At 43.8% G+C, this 16,558-nt stretch overlaps 1 protein-coding gene across 4 annotated transcripts in view; it reads left to right on the plus strand.

Moving 5' to 3' along the window:
- PAPSS2 (3'-phosphoadenosine 5'-phosphosulfate synthase 2) overlaps nucleotides 1–16,558 on the plus strand; it is a 79,899-nt gene that overhangs the window by 675 nt on the left and 62,666 nt on the right. The window lies entirely within an intron of this gene.

The raw sequence follows: 16,558 nt of genomic DNA on the forward strand, positions 1-16,558 counted from the left end.
CACCCCACTGCTTTCGTCCCTGCACAAGTGTCAAATCCAACGCTTTGGTTCCGCTTGCGCACGCTGTCGCAGAAGTTGCGCACACCTTTGTGGAAGTGCTTTCGGAAGTCATCCCAAATGTATGACACGGGTGTCGCTTAGCTGCCTTAGTTGTGCTGCTAGCACATGCACCATTGCTAGTGCAGGGGTGGGCAGCTTCGAGGGGTTCCGGGGCCATATCCTCCCCCCCATGGCTGCCTCGCTGCTTTGTCCCTGATTTTTGGTGGCAAACCGTTGTTAAGCAAGCCTAAAGCGGCCAAATCTGACTTGAAAACAAGCGGCTTGCTTAGCAGTGTTTTTTCGGCCACCACTGCATATTTAGGCAGCAATGGGGGGCCACAACAGTGAGGGCTGCATGCATCCCACAGGCTATGTGCTGCCCACCCCTGCACTAGTGGAACAATGCCACCTCTTGTACTTTTCTTACTCACTTTGGGGTGCTTCTAGATGGGGGACTCGTAGCACTACCAATTAGCAGACATTGTGCAGCAATTCCGTCTTTTTTCTTCGATGGATTTTGTGCAGTAAGAAAGAAGATGGATGTAGTGGTGGGAAAACACTGGAGGGTTATGACAGGAAGACATGGTCCTCTGGAACCCCCATAAAATTTTGTGAATGATGCAGGCCGATGGTGCTATAAAAGCTTCATCTGAAAGCACCTTTTGATGCAACCCCTATGCGTGTACAAACTCATGCTTGAAGATTCATGTTCACTTCTGTGATGGCTGCATGTTAGGTGTTTGCTGCAGGAAACATGGGTGCAGAACTAGTAATGTGTAAAGCTGCACTAAGTTCCATGGAACTCAGGTTTATTTCCAAGTAAATATATGTAGGAATATGATGCAAGTCGGCTTAACTTTGGCTGAATTCCCCCTGAAAATAAAATCCCCATTTTTCCTCACTTGTTAACGCACTCTGCCCTACAGTTTTAAGCCAGCGACAGCTGGTTCCTGTGCATTTAAACATGAGTTCTATATAGATTTAAAAAAAAATTAAATTCAGCAGCCACCCATCAAGTGCTAGGGTGAGACAGTTTGCCTCCATCCCTTACCCCATCTCTATGATCCAGACAATGTAGAAGTTACATACATTTTACAGGTGTGGGAAATGGCTATCCATGCAGGTGCCCTTTCTGCATTCAAATATATATATTTTAGGGGCAAGGCAGGGAGCGCTTTTTGATGCAACCCCTGTGTGTATACATGCTCATGCTTAAAGATTCATGTCTACTTCTGTGATTGAGCTTCAAGCATCCTGATTGATCAACTAGTTTGTGTGCAAGCACATGGATTTTTAACGATTGGGGTGGCTGGAGGTAATCTTGGCTCTGAAGATGGAAGTTTGCTGATTTTGAAATATGTTTTGGTCCTTGATGTGTGCTGTGCAAACTGTGAAAGAAGATGCAATTGCCATACCTACTGGTGTTAGTTTATCTATCTGGAAAGTCTGTTGAAAGTTATCCAGCCCATCACCTCAGTTGCTGTGGAAGAGTGCTTAAAATCATTTATTTAAAAACCCTGAGAAGTGCCTTTCTTTGACCAAGAAACCTGGCTCTCTAAAAATTCCAGAAATACTGTGGCAGCTGTGATTGTTCAGTGATGAGGGAAGGGTAAGCACTCTGCAAATGTTCAGAGACATTCCCCACTTTATATATACCAAGCACTGAAATCTAAGTTTAAGCCCTGCTCCTAAGTAGGCTGTGAGATGAGCATTTTAAAATGATGACTGTTTCACAAGTAGTGCTTGATTAGTTTGTTTGGGTTGTGGGGAGGGGGCAGTTCCCACATCTGTATAATTTGTATGTAAATTCTGTATTGTCTTGAATATGTGCATTCTCCTGAAAACTGGGTTTCTTCTGCATTCTTTCTGGCATTAACACAATACACAAACGATGCACAACAGACTCAAAGGCTATATTGGCATGACTTGTGAAAACACCCCATGCTGGGAGTGCCTGTTCTCTGGTGCTGTGTTATTCTGAAATAAAAGACCCCCTGGTGTATTTTGTCATGATGCTGAAGTCATGATTGCACAGGGCTGTAGTGGTTGTGGTGGGGAAGTATTTGAGACGTTTATTTGATCACCATAGGGAGGTGTAGCTGGTTCACATTCTTTCAGCATTTCCCTTACACAGAGCTCTGTCTGCTCCTTTCCCCTCAGCCTCTGCTGCCTGAGGTGGTAGCCTCACTCTGTGTAATGGTATGGCTATCCCTGACAAGAAGGAAAGCAAAGTGCTGAGCTGGAAGTGAGAGAATCTCCTATGTAGAAGTACAACTGCTATAAAATAAGACAGAAATATTGCTCCTTCTACTTAATACCTAGAGAGAATTCATGGAGTAAATTCTTGCACTGCTGAGTATGTAATTTAGTTCTTAAATGAGAAGTTGAGGACGCAATCCTATGCATGTTTAGACAGAGAAAAGGCCTACAACTCCCAGCATTCCCCAGCCAGCCTTAAGAAAATAATATTCCAGGAAACAAACAAAACCTGCCAGGGAGACACAGTTATTATGTGCAACAAGATTCCTCCCCTGTGTACCCACAGGGTCCTGGGAGTTTCCAGAATATAGTGAGCAGAGAGCAGAAGGAACTGAAGTACAGGCAGCAAGAGGTTGTTGCAGGGGGAAGGAATGGCATTATTAATACACACCCAGATGGCTCAGGCAAGTAAACCACTACCAGCACACACAACACACCAAAGAGAAAAGACAGTGTTGTAAAATGTTTACTGGTTACCAGTTGATCCTTTGTTCACATTAGGAGACTTGCCAGTTATTGGAGATAAGAATCTTGTGATTTGGGCGATCTGGTTCACTCATGGGAGTTAATAAATCAGAAAGTGCTGGGAAGCATCTGACAAGGCTGGGCGCCTGGGTCACAATGTTCTGCCCTGTACCTAGGAGGTTCTGCTGCATTTCATCATGGAATGAACATCAGAGTTCATTGGCTTGTAGTATCTATTCTGCCTCCACTGCAGTGCATTCTTCAGGAAGCGGCTAAGAGAAACAAGCTTTTCTTGTTGTTTTCCCGCCTCCCAGCTGAGCAGAGCAGAGCAGAGCAGAGCAAGCTGCTCCAGCTGGTCCAGGGACTACAGAAGCAGGCAAGCTCCCAGAGAGCGAGCGAACAGAGTGAGCGAACAGGGGGAGCAAACAGGAGTTGGCCAGGGGAGTTGCAGTGGTTGAAGAGACAAAGGAGACAAAGGAGACAGAAGCTAAGAGGTAAGTGGGTTGCAGGAAGCCCAGGGCGCTGCCCTTTATCCTTCTGATTGGCTGTGAGCTCACCAGGTGCTTCTGAGAGCTCCAACTGAATTGGAGGGGTATGGCCTGAGTACTCCCAGCAGCTGACTGGGCGGGAAGCTTCAGTCTGTTTCCTGCCTCCCAGCTGAGCAGAGCAGAGCAGAGCAGAGCAAGCTGCTCCAGCTGGTCCAGGGACTACAGAAGCAGGCAAGCTCCCAGAGAGCGAGCGAACAGGGGGAGCAAACAGGGGGAGCAAACAGGAGTTGGCCAGGGGAGTTGCAGTGGTTGAAGAGACAAAGGAGACAGAGGCTAAGAGGTAAGTGGGTTGCAGGAAGCCCAGGGGGCTGCCCTTTATCCTTCTGATTGGCTGTGAGCTCACCAGGTGCTTCTGAGAGCTCCAACTGAATTGGAGGGGTGTGGCCTGAATACTCCCAGCAGCTGACTGGGCGGGAAGCTTCAGTCTGTTTCCCGCCTCCCAGCTGAGCAGAGCAGAGCAGAGCAAGCTGCTCCAGCTGGTCCAGGGACTACAGAAGCAGGCAAGCTCCCAGAGAGCGAGCGAACAGAGCGAGCGAACAGGGGGAGCAAACAGGAGTTGGCCAGGGGAGTTGCAGTGGTTGAAGAGACAAAGGAGACAGAGGCTAAGAGGTAAGTGGGTTGCAGGAAGCCCAGGGCGCTGCCCTTTATCCTTCCGATTGGCTGTGAGCTCACCAGGTGCTTCTGAGAGCTCCAACTGAATTGGAGGGGTGTGGCCTGAGTACTCCCAGCAGCTGACTGGGCGGGAAACTTCAGTCTGTTTCCCGCCTCCCAGCTGAGCAGAGCAGAGCAGAGCAAGCTGCTCCAGCTGGTCCAGGGACTACAGAAGCAGGCAAGCTCCCAGAGAGCGAGCGAACAGGGGGAGCAAACAGGAGTTGGCCAGGGGAGTTGCAGTGGTTGAAGAGACAAAGGAGACAGAAGCTAAGAGGTAAGTGGGTTGCAGGAAGCCCAGGGCGCTGCCCTTTATCCTTCTGATTGGCTGTGAGCTCACCAGGTGCTTCTGAGAGCTCCAACTGAATTGGAGGGGTGTGGCCTGAGTACTCCCAGCAGCTGACTGGGCGGGAAGCGTCAGTCTGTTTCCCGCCTCCCAGCTGAGCAGAGCAGAGCAGAGCAAGCTGCTCCAGCTGGTCCAGGGACTACAGAAGCAGGCAAGCTCCCAGAGAGTGAGCGAACAGAGCGAGCGAACAGGGGAAGCAAACAGGAGTTGGCCAGGGGAGTTGTAGTGGTTGAAGAGACAAAGGAGACAAAGGAGACAGAGGCTAAGCGGTAAGTGGGTTGCAGGAAGCCCAGGGCGCTGCCCTTTATCCTTCTGATTGGCTGTGAGCTCACCAGGTGCTTCTGAGAGCTCCAACTGAATTGGATTCGACAAAGTGCCCCATGATATCCTGATGAGCAAACTAGCTCGAAGTGGGCTAGATGAAACAACGATCCGGTGGATCCACAGTTGGCTACAGAATCGGACTCAAAGAGTGCTTATCAATGGGACCTTCTCAAACTGGGGAGAGGTAACGAGTGGGGTACTGCAGGGCTCAGTCCTGGGCCCAGTGCTCTTCAACATTTTTATTAATGACTTGGAGGAGGAGGTGCAGGGAATGCTGATCAAATTTGCAGATGACACAAAATTGGGAGGGATAGCTAATACTTTGGAAGACAGAAACAAAATTCAAAGTGATCTGGATAGACTGGAGCGCTGGGCAGAAAACAACAGAATGACATTTAATAGGGACAAATGCCAAGTTCTGCACCTAGGAAAAAGAAACCAAATGCACAGTTACAAGATGCGGGATACGTGGCTCAACCACACTACGAGCGAGAAGGATCTTGGAATTGTTGTCGATCACAAGCTGAATATGAGCCAACAATGTGATGTGGCTGCAAAAAAGGCAAATGCTCTTTTGGGCTGCATTCATAGAAGCATCGCTTCCAAATCCCGGGAAGTACTAGTTCCCCTCTACTCAGCACTGGTTAGGCCTCATCTGGAGTACTGTGTCCAGTTCTGGGCACCACACTTTAAGAAGGATGCAGACAAACTGGAGAGGGTTCAGAGGAGGGCAACAAAGTTGATCAGGGGACTGGAAACAAAGCCCCATGAAGAGAGACTGAAAGAACTGGGCATGTTTAGCCTTGAGAAGAGAAGACTGAGGGGAGATATGATAGCACTCTTCAAGTACTTGAAAGGTTGTCACAGAGAAGAAGGCCAGGATCTCTTCTTGATCATCCCAGAGTGCAGGACACGGAATAATGGGCTCAAGTTACAGGAAGCCAGATTCCGGCTGAACATCAGGAAAAACTTCCTGAGTGTCAGAGCAATACGACAATGGAACCAATTACCTGGGGAGGTGGTGGGCTCTCCCACACTGGAGGCCTTCAAGACGAGGCTGGACAGCCATTTGTCAGGGATGCTCTGACCTGGATTCCTGCATTGAGCGGGGGGTTGGGCTCGATGGCCTTGTGGGCCCCTTCCAGCCCTACTATTCGATGATTCTATGATTCTAAGCTAGGAGAGCAGAAACATTGCAAGATTCTCCCTCCCTCCTTCCATTTCCCATGGTATTGTTCAGACTGTGACTTCTCTAGCTGATGAAGTTCTTTAATTATATTTGCTTCCTTTTTAAAGTTCAGCTGCATTGTTTGACAGATTGGTACTCTGGGGTTGTGTTTCCTCGGCTGTTTGAAGATCCTTACTGTGTGCAGGACTCCAGCCAAAACAGATAAGGTCTTTCTTTATTGGCCTTGTTTCTGTTGATGAGTAAGGCTGGAAAATTGTTTCAAATTATTAGAAAGAAAAAGTTAGGGAGGTCATCAACAAATACAGCATACAGAGGTACCTACAGCCGTTTCCCCAAATATGCTAGAGGATTTCATTGCATTAATAAAAGCTCTCTATTGATACCTGCTTGACGTTCATCTCCTGTCTTTGTTTTTTCTCTCTCCAAAATAATTAGGAGTCATCATTAAGGTTGTAGGACAGAGGTGGACAACTTGTGGCCCTCTGAATGTTTTGGCCTACAGTCAGCATACCCAAGGGTGAGGGATGATGGGAGTTGTAGGCCAAAACATCTGGAGTGCCACAAGTTGCCCAAGTGTGTTGTAGGAGCCAGCCGTGCAGAAGACCTGGGAAAAGATTCTGCACGTTCCTAGGCCACAGCATATCTTGATGTGCCTGGGACTTTGCTGACCAAGATCAGGGTGTGTACACTTCTAGACTTCATGGAACTATCTGAAGAGAAGAGAACTATGAAGCTTGAAAGCTTGTTATGCAATTGTCAATGAACCATGTTTACTTTTGTCTTTATCAAAATGCCATCTTCACTGCATGTGTGTGTGGAGGGACAATTTCCTTGTTAGTTGGGTGTTACAGTTTCACAGAATAGTCAGTTATTTGATACGTGTGAGAACCACACAATCTTGGGTTAAACCAGAGCTGTGCTTGTTAAGCAATAGCTCCAAATGTTAGCAATTGACTACATAATAATGGATGCGTGCATAGAGTTTAATTTGATAAACATTAGTCACACATTGGGCCTCAAATAGTTTAAATGCTCCACATTGTTATAGGGGATATCTTAGGGTGTGTACAACGGAGAGTGAGGAGGATGCCAGCCTTCTCCAAACTGGTGTCCTTCAGACAGGTTGCAGTACAGCTCCCATTATCCCCATGGGTTGGGATGATGGAAGCTGTAGTCTAACACAGGTTGGGGAAGTATACTGTGTCTGCCCAAAGGAAACATAAATAAAGTCATGATGACAGAAGAAGAATTAGTGACCATTTGTAACGCACATCCTTTTTATCCTTTTTACTAGAACCCCTAGGTCCACCAACCAGAGCTAGGTGCAAATACTGTTCGAATAGATGGACATATGCTGAGATTTAAGGAACAGAGTGCCTCTGAGCATATCCTCAGCTCAGGAATTTATAATCCATACCAGAATCCAGCTCACAAATCTTTTCACACAAAAATCCACTCCTAGTTTTCCTCCTAATTTAGGGGCAAAAAGCTTTTACATTGTTTCTTTTGTTAGACAACTGGGAGTCAGAATCCCTTGCAGATCTACTGCAAATCTCCCAGAGATCTGCCAGTGGATCCCCATCTACCTGTGCCCTCCCCTGGCCCAGGGCATAGGACAGGATAGCAGTAGTTGCTCACACCTCACTTGTGGGAGCATAGGTAGGTAGGAAGTGGGACGTTCAGACTGGCTGAGAGTTGCTTTTGCCTCACACTTAGCTAGGTTTAAAATTGTTAGGGTGAAATCCTATGCATGTTTAGACAGAAACAAGTCCTACAACTCCCAGCATGGCTGGCTGGGAGTTGTAGGACTTTTTTTTGTCTAAACATGCATAGGATTATGCCCTTAATCTCCAATTTTCAATCAGTTTCAGACTGATTCAGAATGATCCCCATGCCACCTGATCTTATTAAACCTTTATTTAATAAGGTCCACCTTAATCACTTTTAATCTCCAAGTTTAAAAGTGTAACTAACGTTTGGCTTTTCCAAGGAGGAAAATAGTCCATTCCTTGATCGTTTTGCATATCTTCTTCCCTGTGAATGAATCAATTCCAGTGTTCTTGCATCAGTACCACTGAAAAGCAGCTAACATCCATGGTGATTGTCCGCTGCATAATATCCAGAGGATAAAAAATGATCTAGTTTGCATTGTCTCTTCCCAATGTGTTACGTGAATGGCATGCTGCTGCCCTTCCCTTTTACACACATGGGGTTATCCAATTTTATCTTGGTGTTAATAAGGAATCACACACACAAAAAGGGCGGGGGGAGGAGAACCCTATGTACTGAGGTCTTTGGAGGAAGAATGTGATGGGAAACAAATACGATGATAAAAAAAATAATACAAAATAGAGGAAAAAAATCTAAGGCTGTGATCTTAGGCACACTTATCTGGGACTAAGCTCACTGGGAGTTACCTCTGAGTAAACATGCAGAGGGTTGGGTTATAAACCACTAAACATGGAAATTGTGAAACCATTTGATCTGGACATAGGCAGACAGACAGACATTTTACAAAGGAAATTACCACAGGACAAGGTGTATCTTATTAAAAAAAAACACACCTGCATTATTTGGCTGTGGTGAAGTAAGGACAACCGGTATATCATACAGGGGGAAATGATAAACAGGGAAAACAGCTGTAAACTAGGCTTTCTTGGCTTGGGGATCACCAGTCACTAGGGACCCAATCATGAAGCTTTTACTTTCTTGTTGTTATTTGGAAATATGTATGTTCTACTCCTTTGAGACAGGTCACAGGAGGGAAACAGGCTGTGTTATATAGTAAGCATTGATGAAACAAAGGAACAAATATGCTTGTCTCCAAATAATTATAATTAAAAGATCTAAAAAAAATTCTGTTTGTACTCAAGGATGATTTTGGATGCATATTGGTATAGTCACGAGGGAGTAAAAGGACCCAGCCTTTGTAGGTTTAATGCATTGTATCTACTTGTAAGATGAAATTTCTGGTGTGAAATACATATGTACGCCACTATTTCATCACATTCACAGTACAATAAAATGGGCAATTTAATGCTTGTAAAGGTAGCACAAAAAGAACTAATGGGATATTAAGTGACAACAATAACTTGATTTCCTAGAATCTGGATAATAGCTAGTTTGGCTGTTTTGCTCTCTGGAATGGAAAAAAAACCCAACTTTTATATTGTCAATTGAATGTATACCTCACATCTTCAGAACAAATGCTCTTGGGGTGGCTATGATATAATGAAAAGAGTACAATCAATCGTAAATTCAATAAAACAGAGCCATTGTAGAGCTATTGAAATAAACCTTAATAATTCTTTGGCATGCTTCACACTGTTTCTTACCACAATACAGTAGCTTCTTGGCAGTTTCTCACTGGAGATGGAAGGAATTCAATATGAGCACATAATATTTTGCCATGCAGCTAATAGTACAACTGTATATATATTTACACAGAAGTCAGCCCTGTTGCAAGGCTGGTCCACCCTTGAAACAGGATGAGGTGCCCACATCAGGCAGCAGAGCAGGAGGAGTGGTGAATTTTTCTGCTTCACTCCCTGCCCCTATCAGGAGTGCCTGCCGCTGCAGGCTCCAGTGGGTGCTCTGGAGAGCTCTGTCAGCTGCTGTCTTGCCATGGAGTTTGCCACAGCAAGAAAGCAGCCAGCGGGGCTCTCTAAAGTAGCTTTCTGCCCTTTCCTTCCTTTGATGTGCACTGCCAGAAGAAGACGCTGCAGAGCTCTCGTGAAAGCCCTGCAAAATCTCACAAGAGCCACACAGCAGCTTCTTCCATCTGCACCTCTCCCCATGCCACGGAGGGGGTGTTGTGAAAGCCCTGCAAAGTCTCACAAGAGCCACACAGCAGCTTCTTCCATCTGCACCTCTCTCCATGCCATGGAGTACGAAGGCAGAGCATCTTCAGGTGATGAGAGACCTTGTGATGGGCCTGCCCTGTTGAAATCAATGGAAGACAGGGCCAAACTACACATTATGCAAACTATACGTTACATTTACTGTATACTGTAGCTACATATTTGATTGGAGATGCAGTTCCTACTTTAATGTAGTGTGGTGAAGGGAGGCTTCCCTCTTCCCTCCCAGCCCTAACTGGAATGGAAATTGCCCCTTCCATACAGCTAGAGACTTTAGAAAAGACTTTCTGATTGGTACCCATGGAAAGGTTTCTTTTTGTTCTTCTAAACCTCTTAGCCATGCGGGAGGGATGATTCCTGTTTTGCTTGGGGCTGGGGAGGGAAGAGATGATCCTCCACCCACCCACTACCATGCACTACATTTAAGGTAGGAATTGCACACACTCCCTCCTGTGCCTGTCATTTCATAAATAAAATCCAAAGATGCAGCTAATACTAGGCGGTAAGCAGTAAGATGTAGTGTGAACCTACATTCCATTGAACACAATGGGGCTTGCTTCTGAGTAGACATGTATTCGCTACATGGCAAAATGTAATGTGCTCCTCTTGAATTACTTCTATCTTTAATGAGAAACTGCCAAGAAGCTATTGTATACTTACATACTTACCTTATTCTCAAGTAGCTAGGTATAGGATTGCAGCCTTAGTATTAGTGATACTGTAAAGTGTGAGGCAATGCAATCTCACGTCATCAACTTTTCCAAATACACAGCTACAGAATATAATGGAAGTAATGTACAAATTCACATACAAACGTTGTATAAATTTCAGCTAAGTGTCTCTAATAGTCCTCCTGAATGAAAAGCTGTTCCTGACTCTGAGTTTATAATTATTATCTATATGAAGGAAGTGTAGTAATATAATCTTGTTATTAAATTCTGGGTTTATTTACCTGGAATAGCTACTACCATTAGATTTTGTTCTCACCGCTACTAATATAGATCAGAGAAGCAAAGGGGACACAGCTGGCTCTGTTCTGGCTTCACCCTCCCACCTCCTTCCCCCATAATGGAAAGGAAGCTGGGTGAGTGAAGACAAGCCAGACCCAGCTGCGTTCCCTTTGCTTCTCCAATGGAGAAGCAAAGGTGAGGTGGCTGTTTTGCCCCGACTTTCTTGCGTGTGGCTTTCCCAGTCAGAAAGGCCTTTTTGCAGCAAGCAGCAGTGCTGGGGACTCTCCACTGCTATCCACGGTCTTTACTAATTTTTTTAAATGAGTGTATGCTCAGACAAGAATAAAATCATGTGGATTCCTCTCCCCTCATCTTCTGCAACAACTGGTAGGGTGGGGCAGGGCTTGCAGGCAGAGGGGGCGGGGTTTGTGGAGGAGGCATAGTCCTTTGTGGGCCAGATGCAGAACCTCCACAGACCAGAGGTTCTGCAGCCCTGGATTACAATAACCACTCCGCTGTTCAGGGAACGATGATGAGTGACCTCTCAACATGGTTTATGTACTAATCCTGGAGGTAGGAACACATCAGCTAACGACTAGTGGACAGTTAGTTTGACCAAGATGGCCAGGGGCACCTTTTTTCTAACAAGGCTAGTCATTCAATTTGTGCCATCAGTAAAAGTAAAACAAAACCTTTATTTGTAACACCAAATGACTGATTATATTTATCACACTGTAAGTTCTCACTATATATATATTTTAATAATCCATATATTGATATTTTGGTGATTTGCAAATTCATTTATCTTTAATGAATGAATTGGTTATAAAAAGTAGATGGTGAGTCACCTAAACATCTTTGTTGGTTGACAACCCTCTTTTTCAAAAGATTCTGGGACTGATGATTTGAGGGTTCACTTCCAGGCACCAGGATGGATGAGAAACTTTATCCTTTCAAAATCCTTTGCTTAAAAAACATCTATGAATAAACATGTAGGAATGAGTTGATAGTATTATGTAGTGAAAAAAAGTTCACTTTATTGACTTGCTACCATAATAAACACTAACTTGACAGCCTTGTTGGCAGCCTGGAAGTCAAAGTGGCCGGATAGCCGGCCAGATGGGCAGCTAATAAATCTAATTAATTAATTAATTACAACAAACTCAATGAGTGAATGATTGTCTCACTCCAGCAGTGATATCTGAAGGCCATGACTGTCATGTACTGGTAAGACAGACTGAATCAAGCTGTCAGTGTGTACTTCAGGACTGTGAGCTAATGAATGTTGGATTAAAAACTCATGGTTCCACAATGGAGCTTGATGGAGAAAGTAACCTATGAATTTTAATCGCACCTCTTTGTACTATTTCCAACTCCCCTTGAAATTTGATTTAGAATTAAGCTTGCTTAATTTAGAATTAAGACTTCAGCTTGCTCCAAAACAGTCTGATTGACTTTCATGGGGCTACTTTAAAGCAAATATATTGTAGATTGTAACTCAGGACAGCTGTCCTTTAGGTTCCAGGATTTTAGGGATTGCACCATTTCCCTGTTCAAATCAAAACCTTAAAAAGCAAATGTTCAGTGTGCTGTGCATCTGGTTTTATTTCTGAGAGACAGGCATGGACTAGTGCTTTCCTGTTCTTTTTGGCTGGGAAAATACTACAGGATGGAGTATTTATTTTTATTTATTTATATTTATTTATTTAGACTTCTAACTGACACAGAATAACAAAAACGTTCTTTACTAATTTTTTAAAATGAGTGTATGCTCAGACAAGGTGTTCACAAAGTGTAGGAATACGATGACATTTTGATTCAGTTCATATTGTTTTTATAGCAAAATTCTGCTGTTTTTGTTTTTGTAGTTCTTCCGCAGGGGTATTTCATTACTGTAGTGTTTTCTAGCCTCTGCTCATTAGGGATGTTCTTTGGCTGGAAATAAATCCTTAGAGAAGGATCCTCATGGGTCTTGTTGCCATTTGCAGAAGGCTATAAAATCTGGTTAGCTTATGCTGTGTGTACAGTTGTTTATTGTCCATGCTGTGATGTGTTAGAAAACTGTAAGGTCTAATGCATTTAAACAATCCATTCATACAGGCCCTGTATATTGTTAACTACATCCTAGATCAAGTCGATATACTGCCATGTGTCTTATGTCATGATGCCTCGAAATCCTTTCCCCTGAGTAGAAAAGCCAATTTAGAATCCAGAGACAGGCAGTCATTAACTTTCATTACTGTTCTTAGCCTTGTTTTACACATTGGTTTTAAATACAGACAGCTAGCTCAAATATGGACAGACCTTCCCCTGCAGAACTATTTATTTGTCATTATATAGAGAGATTTAACAATTCAAAATGCCACAACCATTTTGCTTCAAATCAAATACTACTCTGAGAACAGATGGCTATTCTCACATACCTATATTAGACATTTTTGGAATATGGATGATGCATGAACATATGCGCGCGCGCGCAAACACACACGCACACACATATATAATCAATATTTCAGTTGACAAAGGTTTCCCTGCCTCTGGTTACCTGTATATAATTCTTGGTTGCCACAGGAAACTAGGTCAGTAGCTATTTGCATGCTTGCATTCTACTCAAAGATATTTGGCCTTTGTATAACAGTGCACTGGGTCTGTCATTGAGCTATGACCTCATAGAAGGAAACCATGTGTCTTAAAGGCATTAAATCAAGCATATGGACTTTGTTTGCAAAGGCTAAACAGTTGATTCAGCTCTTTTTTCAGTAGCAGAACAGGATGTGTTTAAGCTACTGGGCTAGGGGGAATGAATGCCTATCTCACTGCTGTTGGCAAAATAGTTATTAATTATCTAGTTATAAACTCTGCTCTACTTTGGCAGGCACCTACTATGACAATTTTAAGAGAGGCGTCATAGTGCAGCAATCCACAGGAACAATACTGTGAACTTGATTGTTGTATCCCTCCCTTCACAGGCAATCAAACATACTGTTCTTTGTCAGACAGCGAGCTCAGACCAGTTGAAGCACATGTTACACAAACATAGGCAGTAGACTGAGATGGTAGAATTCTGGACTGCATCAGTTAAGGCTGCAGTGGGTGGGAAGGTAATAGTTTAGAAACTTTCCATACATATATAAAAAACTGTATTTAGTAAACTAGCATAGTGGAGAGAAATGGCCCTCTCTCTGAAGTACTAGTTTACTACATGCAGGGAGCTTACTACATGGTAGAGCATAAAAATATGACACTGTCACCTGCAGTCTGTACTCACTACAGCACGGGGAGGTAACATGGTGTCCAGAGGCACCAATGCATCCCTGTATACCTTTCTTCGTCCACCAAGAAAGGTGCCCTCCCCCTCCCACTTTTTCAAAAATTAACGCATTTTCTTACTGGCAGTTGAGATTGCTGTGAAATAGGTTTCTACTGGTGTTAAAAACTGTGGGTTCAAAGGAGTAGTTTAGTGTGTGTTGGGGTTCAGAACTCACCTCTGCCTTGTACTCAGCATTTTGGGCAAGTTACTTGTCTTTTGTGACCAGCCACACCTCCAATGGCAGCCATTTTGTCGTGGTGCCCAGGACAGTTTCAGAAATTGCCAAATATGGCCCAGAAAGGTTGCCTCCCCCTGCCCTACTAATGTAGTAGTACAGCTCTACTTAATTCTGCATAATGCATAGAAAAGCTTCAATCCAAAGTGTGATTCTAGGCTTCTCCATTGTTAACTCCCAAGCCACATTAGTTTGCATAACAAATAGGTTCTATATACTCTGCTGATATTTTGTGTTCATAATAACACATCTATGTTTGCACAGCAATGAATATGAACTTGAGCACACTCCGGGACAGAGTGGAGGACAGGAAGGCCTGGCGTGCTATGGTCCATGGGGTCACAAAGAGTCGGACATGACTTCTTGACTGAACAACAACAATGTTTGCAAAAGCAGCTGTGAGAAACTGGGTCTTAAGTTTTTTTATGATTCTCCTATGATCCCCATCTCGGAGTAAGAGGTGTAAACAGTGTGACATTATAGAAGTCAAGATTTATGAGTTTGCTGCCTTATGAAAACTTTAATTTGGTTCCAGATTATACAAAGCAAGTATCCAATGGAGGACAAAAAAGGAATTTACTTTCTCACAGAAGTTAAGTGCTATGCTAGGGTTTCTTATTTTCAGACTCCCTCAGGGAGAAAAATAGCTTTTTGTTTCCTCATGCTTTTCTCTTCTCTGCCAAACACCCACCTTCTGTCCAGCTACCAAAACTACCTCTGCAGTAACAGGATGATGGAGGACTCAGGTGGTTAATGACTAGTGGTGAAAGTGTGCAGGCACAGGGAGATGACATGCTCTATTTCACCCATGCCTATCATTAAGCTTAGATTACCGGTGTAGTATTTTGCGAGTTATGGGAAAAATGTAACCGCTTTTGTCTCTTCTAATGACTGTTCAGTCATGCACGGAAGTATGGGATAGTACTGCATCTTGGCTTGCAGCAATAAGGATGAGAATGGTCAAGCAACAATTCATGACTGCTTGCCCACTGTCCAAGCCTCTTTGGGGAATTCAGGAAAAAAAGATAGAACGATGACCGATAAAGATAGAACGATGACCGATAAAAATCTATCTCACATACACAGACAAAAAGAGTTATAACTGCCTATTAACAATGGAGTTGGAAATGCAAAGTCAGGTACAGTAAAACAAGTGACTAGATACAGAGTGCAGGAAACCAAGGCCATCCAGAAAAACATGATCAAATAAAATACATGGAGAGCATCTGCAGAAGAATAGATACAACGTGGAGTGAGATATACTGTAAGTAAGTACAAAAGATCCACAAATAGCAGGTCAATAGTCCAACTGCTATGCGTTGCACGGCTCAACAGGAGGGTCAGTAAGCTACCCTATTTAATGAGAACTGTGGCTATGAACATAAACAGTGCATGAAAGTATCCTGATGGATATATTGAAAACAGAATAATTTAACTTTTCTGCAGTTGCCCAAACCATTAAAAGATCTCAAGAAGCTGGAGAGTTTATTTATTTTGCCAAGGAAGGGAGTTTGTTTTCAATTAAGAAAGGAACTGTAGAATGTCTCCATTTCAAGTCCCTCCTCCCGCTCCGTAACATATAGTAACACCCCCGTGTTGTGATGTTGTGCATTTAGCTGCTTCTACCAACCACAGCTAATGATGTGTAGGAGGAGTACAGAAAATACACCTTGCAGTGCTCTCATGATGTGGAGTAAGTTAAGCAATGCTACATGTTGCAGTAGGGGAGAATGTGACACAGTGGAGCTGTTTTCAGTGGTAGCCTTGTGTTGAGTGTAACGTGTAACTCCACTAGGATGCATGTTACTATTTTTAGCTGCTCTATAACACTGTGTGGTGTACAGGCTGCTTTACTGTATCTTTCCCTTTTTACAACAGTAGATGAGACAGGTTAAGCTGAGTATACTTTGCCCAGTGAGCTAAATTGCTCTGAGCAGGGATTTGAACCAAAGCCTTCTGTATCTAAACCCAGCATACCGCGGTCCATTCATTCAAAATCTGCTGGAACATTTATTTTCACTGTAGCACATTTTAGTTTTATATCAGAGCTACTTGCCTAGAACAACCAACTTAGTTTCTAGATTCAGTGACTACAACAGCAGATTCTCTTCCAGCTAATATTCTGTCCTTCTTTGGGATAAGATAATCCTTTACAGAAATGTGTATTCCCCATCCATATGACATGTCTATGCTTTCCTTAGTCCACATAAGCCCAGTTCATGCATTATTGGCACATATAAGGGGCACCTCAACATTCTGTGTGATCAGGAAGCCTGCTTTTCTAGTAGAAGTAGAAGCTCCCTTCAGACTTTGACCCTCAACACAGGAAGGTTGGGGACTGAAAGGGAGGAGCCGGGGGATGGGCCAATGTGCAAGGCCTCATGC

The sequence above is a fragment of the Heloderma suspectum genome, chromosome 3 (genome assembly GCF_057233095.1).
Source record: "Heloderma suspectum isolate Gila_16-S chromosome 3, 16-S_ref, whole genome shotgun sequence".
In the NCBI taxonomy this organism is placed as follows: Eukaryota; Metazoa; Chordata; class Lepidosauria; order Squamata; family Helodermatidae; genus Heloderma; species Heloderma suspectum.